At 44.4% G+C, this 6,719-nt stretch overlaps 2 pseudogenes; both read right to left on the bottom strand.

The window, feature by feature from the left end:
* Positions 1–387: 387 nt before the first annotated feature.
* On the bottom strand, positions 388–1,673 carry LOC102816862 (annotated as a pseudogene).
* Positions 1,674–1,675: 2 nt separating this feature from the next.
* Positions 1,676–4,331, bottom strand: LOC102816470 (annotated as a pseudogene).
* Between the last annotated feature and the right edge of the window lie 2,388 nt (positions 4,332–6,719).

Genomic DNA, 6,719 nt, shown 5'->3' with positions numbered 1-6,719 from the left:
GTTATCCAGTCTCTGCTAGTCTCTAGGGTTAATTTAGTTAAGGTCTCTTTAAGTGTCAGATTCATCCTTTCTGACCAGAGCTTTGGGGATGATATGCACAATGTAATTTCCAGTTTGTCCCCAAAGTTTGTACTACTTTTTGGGTTACCTGAGAGATGAAAGCAAGTCTGTTATCTGACCCTAAAAGGATCAGTAGTCCGTACCTGGGAATGATTTCTTCAAGCAGTTTTTTACTACTACAGCAGCAGGTTCTGTTTTTGTTGGGAAGGCTTCGACCCAGCCTGAGAAGGTATCTATGAATACTAAAACGTATTTATATACATACATACCAGGTTTGATTTTAGTAAGTCAATTTCCCAATAAGCTCTGGACCTATTACCTCTCTCTTCACATTTTCTCCGGCCTCACACGTTCACCCTCATCTTTTTTATCTTCCTGTTGTTGGGCAGTGAAGATCTCCATTGCAGCCATGAGTCTCATCATTAACTCATCCACTGTTGTTTTTCTAAAAATTTGACTCAGATAAGAGACAATGGATTCAGCACAAAGCATTTGTGAGCAGAACACGTTGGTTAATACACTTTCATCATGGTGGAGGTAGCTAGCAAGAAGCTTTCTATCTCGGGCTTTTACGTAGAAGACCTCTTGAAAAGCAGCTTCTAATGACCCAATAAAAAAAATACAGGATGGCAATCACCATATCTTGAAGAAAATTTGCTGTAAATTGCAATAAGGCATCTCCTTCATTTCCTTTGGAGATTTTTTCAGAGCAGATGAAGCCATGCCGAAAACTTCTCCATCATGTACTCCAAATTCTGTTGCATCTTCAAAGTCATCTCCGTCACTATCGCTAACCATATGAACATCGGTGCTTTGTTCCTCAGACTGCTCCCTGGTTTGTGCAGGTGAAGATCTTCTTCCCACTATAAGTTGGTGGCAGAGATATGAGAGGCCAGATTTAGCAAGACACATGGAGTCATCTGTGGCAGAAGTTGGTCAGCCCTCCCATAACTGATGGCAAACAGGGATACTTGTAAGATCATATACATTCCTCTTTACCTCTTGAATGGTACTGCTTCCTGAGAAGTTCAGGTTGTACTCCTGCTGGACTTCTCCGTGGGTGATGATCAGCAAGAAGTTTTGATTTAATGACTCCTGCAGGGCACCAGCATGACTAGATGATGTAGTGACAAGTGTAGCGATTTTAAGACCGTACTGTCTTCCACATCTCCAGTCTTCTAGCCTTTTAACAGCATTTTAGACACAGGTATCTGAAGCTCATTTTCTAGAATCTGTTTAATCTCTCCAACAGTACAGCTGTCTTCAAGTACCACATCAACATTTTTGTCTCTGTATTCAACTCTGAAGTCCAGCATCAAAGGCTGCCATTCTATGATTTGCCTAGATGGCATTACAGGTCGAAATGCTGAGGAGGGAGAGGGAGCTGATGCTGAAGATGAATGACTTGCTGGATCAAATGCAGGTCCTTGCATGGTCTTACCTACATATTCATTTTGTAGAATGCCATTTTCCTGGGGTATTACACCATTGATAGGTGGCATTAAGTCCCAATTATTTTGTTCAAGCAATGTAATAGCTTCATCAATATTTTCAATGCCCGTGCATGCCTGAAAATCTGCCAGGATCATCTCCCTGTCCATGTTAGACGTCATGGCAGTAGTGAAGCTGGGTTGAGGGCACTTGTTGCTGTGAATTGTACTCTTGGATGATTGAGCAATAGAGTTTGATAATGGACTAGTCGGGCGTTCGACATCCATCTGTCTGGAGGGGACTGCAGCACTTTTTCAATTGCATGCGGGGTTGTGATTTTAAGAATCTGACCTAGAGTCAATTTATCAGCATCTTTCACCAATAATGCAGTAGCTGCTATAATTCTGAGGCAAGGGGGGCACCCTGCTGCAACTGGATCTAATTTCTTTGACAAGTATGCCACTGCACACTTCCAGGGGCCTAGAGTTTGAGCAAGCACACCTTTTCCAACTCCTCTTCACTCATCTACAGATGAAACGGTTTAGTTATGTCTGGCAGTGCCAAAGTGGGTGCACTGAGTAAAGCTGATTTGAGTGTCTTAAATGCTTCTTCCATGGAATCAGTCCAATTTAAAGGGGTTTTTCCTCCTCGAGTTGCTTTGTAAAGGGGGCTGACTATGCTAACAAAGTTTGGATTCCATAATCGGCAGAATCCGGCAGACCCTAAGAATTCTCTTATTTCTCGGCGATTTGAAGGCCAAGAGATTCTTAGGATAGTTTCTTTCCTTGTGACTGACAGCCATCTCTTCCCCCCTTGAGTACGTACCCGAGGTATGTCACTTCTTGTTGGCAAAGCTGGGCTTTCTTAGCAGACACTCGGTATCCAAGCTTTGCTAATGACTTCAGAAGGTCTTCTGTGGCCTCTTTGCACTAGTTCAGAGTGTCGGCAGCTTAAAGTTGGTCATCTACATATTGCAAGAGGCTAATGTGGAGGGAGGGCTCGATGGTACTCACTCAGATCTTAATGCAGGGCTTCATCAAAGAGGGTCGGAGAGTTTTTAAAACCTATGCATTTTCTGGGTCTGTCCATTTGAAAGCAAAGAGTGATTGGCTTGCTTTAGCTAGGGGTAAGCAAAAGAAGGCATCCTTTAGATCCATAACAGTGTAAATTTGTCTTTCTGGTGATAGAGCACTGAGGAGTGTGCAGGGATTTGGGACTGTTGGGTGGATATCTTCTACTCTCTTGACTTCTCTTAGATCTTGTACCAGTCGGAAATCGTGGGAATTTTTTTTTTTTTTTGACAGGCAACAAGGGTGTGTTCCAAGCAGATTGACAAGGAATTAAGATTCCTAATATCCAGAGTCTTTTTTATTTGCAGGGCAATCCCCTCTGGCCTCTTGTAACATGGGATACTGCTTAACTCTTATGGGGTTTGCGCCAGACTTTAACTGCACTACCAATGGAGGGCGGTGTTTCGCTAACACTGGGCCACTGGTTTCTGCCCACACTTGTAGTATAGTTTGTAGCCACTCTTGCATTAGTGTAGTCTGGTTTTCTGGATCTTTGGGATTTATGTTTTGGGGCAGGATTCTATACTCATTTTCTAATCCAAGAGTCAGTACATGTATAGGTTCTCCATTTTTATCTGTTACAGAGACTTTCTTTGGACTGAAGTAGATGTGCGCTCCTACTTTGGTAAGCAAGTAGCGGCCCATCAAGGGGTAAGGACAACTAGGAATGACCATAAGGGAACGGGATACCCAGCCCATGCCGAGGTCCACTTTTCTTTGGGTAGTCCATGAATACTGGCTTATTCTAGTCGCTCCTTGCACCCAACTGCTGCGTCCTGACATTAGCCCAATTGGTTGTTTTAAAATCGAGTGCTGAGCTCCTGTGTCCACTAAGAATTCAATGGGCTGCCCTTCTACTTTCAGGGTTACCCAAGGCTAGGGGAGGGGTAAGGAGCCCCGACTTCCCTAATCACTCATGTCTTCAATCTCAAGTACTTTGGGTGTGGTGTTTGGGCACTCGCTTTTCCAATGTCCTTTTTTTTTTTTTTTTTACAGTAGGTGCATTGGTCTTTTTGTAGGCCAAGTCTAGGTTTTGGCCTTGTTTCTTTTATTCCTTGATAGACAAGTTTCTTTAAGCCTTTTTTCCTAGCCTCTCCCTCAGCCAAGGCTGCAAGGAGAACTTTTGCTAGCCCCTGGGTTTGTCTGTCTTCTGGGGTTTCTCTTATTATATACTTTTTCTGCTACTGCCATTGGTTCAGCTAGTCACTTACCTTGGAACCTTGGAGCCTCTTCAGTTTTCACCAGATGTCAGGCACATGAAGGCTAAACTGACAGTTGATAGGTTATTTTCAGCTTCAGGGTCCAAGGGAGTATAAGTATGATAGACTTCAAGGAGACGCTCGAGAAATGCTCCAGGAGATTTGTTTTTACTTTGGGTCACCTGACTTACTTTGGACAAATTTGTTGGCCATCTGGTGGCTGCTCGGAGACCCTCCATTAGAGTCTGGCAGTAGACTTTCAACATCTCCCTACCCTCTCCCATGTGGAAGTCCTAGTCAGGCCTAGTCAGGGGAAACCCATGGTTGATGAGATCAGGGTTAATGGTAGTTCTCCCGACTGGCCCTGGGACTAGCTTCCGAGCCTCTGTTATAATTATTTTTCTTCGGTGGTGAATAGAACCTGTAAAAGCTGGTGGTAATCATCCCAGGTGGGCTGATGGGTAAAAAGAACAAACTCTAAAAGGTTTACCAAACCTCTAGGTTTTTCTGATAATTTGGGATTCTGCATTTCCCAATTATAAAGGTCACTCATGGCAAAGGGCCAATGCATGAGGTGAGGGTTTCCATCTGCATCAGGGGGACCTAAGGCTCTGAGAGGGAGGGTGGTAGATTCAGCTCACAGGGGTTCATCGTGTCGGGTCCTGGCTCGGATATGAGGTGGGCTGTTCCAGGAGTCTACTTCTGGAGCCTCAACCAGTACTTGGGGCAGCGAAAGATGTCAGTATGGTGCGGGAAAGGAGAGCTCCTCTTCTTCTCTGTTAGACGAGGGGAGTGGTTTGGGTCCTGGAGGGTTTCTTTTCTTTTGAGGTCACCATTAAGACAGATTTCGGTGGGACCGGTGGCAGGAAGGGCTTAAGCCACAGGGGTGGGTTTGTCATCAGCCCTTCCCATGTGGTTATGTAATTGATTTGACCCGGGTGACCGGGGTCTGCAAGGATTATTTCCTTGACCTGATGGATGGTGGGTAGGTTAAAGCTTCCAGCTTTGGGCCAGCCAACGCTGAAAATAAGCCATTCCTTTCTACAAAGGACAACCATTTTTCTTTTACTTAGGGTAAGGCCATCTCTAGTAGCTAATTATCAAATTTCTTTTAAGTGCTTTTGAACTAGGCCTAGAGGGGTAGATACAGTTTGACCCGTAATGATTAGTCTGGTTAGTATTCTCAGTGATAGCAAGGATGTTTCTGACGGCTTTGCTGCTTACGTGAGTTATAGTGCTGATGTACAACACCCACCGAGGAATTGGTCTCAGGAGGGGCGGAAACCCAGTCCTATGTGAGGCCAAAATGCTGCACTAGGTTCTCTTAGTAAGCTCAGCATACTCCAGTCAGAGAAAAGGAATTGGAGAACAGAGGAAGAAATAGTATGGTTAGAAACACAGTATAGTCAGAAAAGAAAAAGTGCAGAGTAAGCAGAGGAAGGAGAGAGTTAATCTGTGACAGAAAGATCAGTAGTCAGGAGCAGTCACAGCAAGGCCCAAGAATTAAAACCAGAACTAAGGGTAAATGTTGTTGTTGTTATGTGCCATCGAGTCGGTTCCGACCCATAGCGACCCTGTATAGGGTTTCCGAGGGTGTAAATAGGCGAGGTTAATCAGGATACACTTAGACCAAGGGGAAAACTTAAGGTAGGGGTCGGGTAACAGACAGGGGTTTTCACTCAGGCACCTTCCTGGCCACACCCCTCGCGGGGTGTTTCAACTCTCTTGGCTGAAGGTGTAGCTGTATAAACCCCGGCCCTGGTCACTGCTAACTAAAGGATGAATCACTGTTATGCCATATGAGAGAGTCGTGGAACCGCAGGGGAAGGCCCAATCAGACTCTGTAGCTGACGCCGTGGTGCCGCACAGACTGAACACAGCCTGCTGTGTTCAGTTACACTCTTATTAACAATCATCCAATCATTCACTCGACAGACAGCTAAGACAATAATGAGACAGACAGTAAAGACAATAACAAGTCGGCTTTGACAAAAAAAACAACCCAGAACCAGAAACAGAACCAGAAATGGAACAGCAGCGTGTCCTCTACGAGGTTCTGCTTACATTAGCGACCTGCTTTGTCCCTTCCAAACTGACTGACCAGACTGACCAGGACCATACCAGGAGGAATCGTGGGACACCTCCCCAGTTCCCTTCAAACTAACTGACCAGGAACAGATAGAGCAGTGGGACGTCAGTCACCCCAGTTCCCTGAGCGGAGTGCGTCCGCTAGCACATCTGCCTGGACCTCCGGGCCTGCGGGTTTGATTCGAATCACAGAAATGAGAAAACCATGGGTCTACCATCTGCATTGATGGAGACCCAGAAAGCAGGCACACAGGCCTTTTTATAGGCAGTCAGGGGAAGGTTAACATTCAACTTTCAAGCTGATTGGCTCTTATCTGTGGAAGGTTGCTGCTGATTGGCTCTTATCTGGGGAAGGTTGCTGCTGATTGGCTGATATCTGGGGAAAGTTGCTGGCGTCAGAAGTTTGGCAGTTAGGGAGGATTCTAACGGTTACTGGAGCCAGTTTAGCGGTTAGAGTGGGTTCGGGTATGTGGGAAGAAATTTCTTTAGGGAAGGGAAACTGATAAAGGAATTTTTCTGGTTGGGGTCTTTTGGTCCTTCAATTCTTTAATAGTTATTATTTTCCTTAATGTTTCATAGTACTTACTAGATCTTAAAAATAATTGAAGACTTTTCCAATTTGAAAATGTCACTCAAAGAAAGTCATGGAAAAATTCCATTATCTTTTAATCCCATTTTTCCAGGAACTTTTTGAAGCCCTCTCATACTTTATGACACATAAAGTCATTGATGATCTATGTTATGTTATGTATCATAGAATTTCCATAGTATACCAAGTCACATAGTTGCTGTAAGATATCCTGGAAAAAGTGAAATTAAAACAGTGTTTTAATTTCTGTGAATGGGATGAATTTGTGAAACATGACAGTGG

The sequence above is a fragment of the Chrysochloris asiatica genome, unplaced genomic scaffold (genome assembly GCF_000296735.1).
Source record: "Chrysochloris asiatica unplaced genomic scaffold, ChrAsi1.0 scaffold00045, whole genome shotgun sequence".
Lineage (NCBI taxonomy): Eukaryota > Metazoa > Chordata > Mammalia > Afrosoricida > Chrysochloridae > Chrysochloris > Chrysochloris asiatica.
Note: the sequence above shows the minus strand (reverse complement) of the source record. Positions and strands in the feature narration are given on the sequence as shown.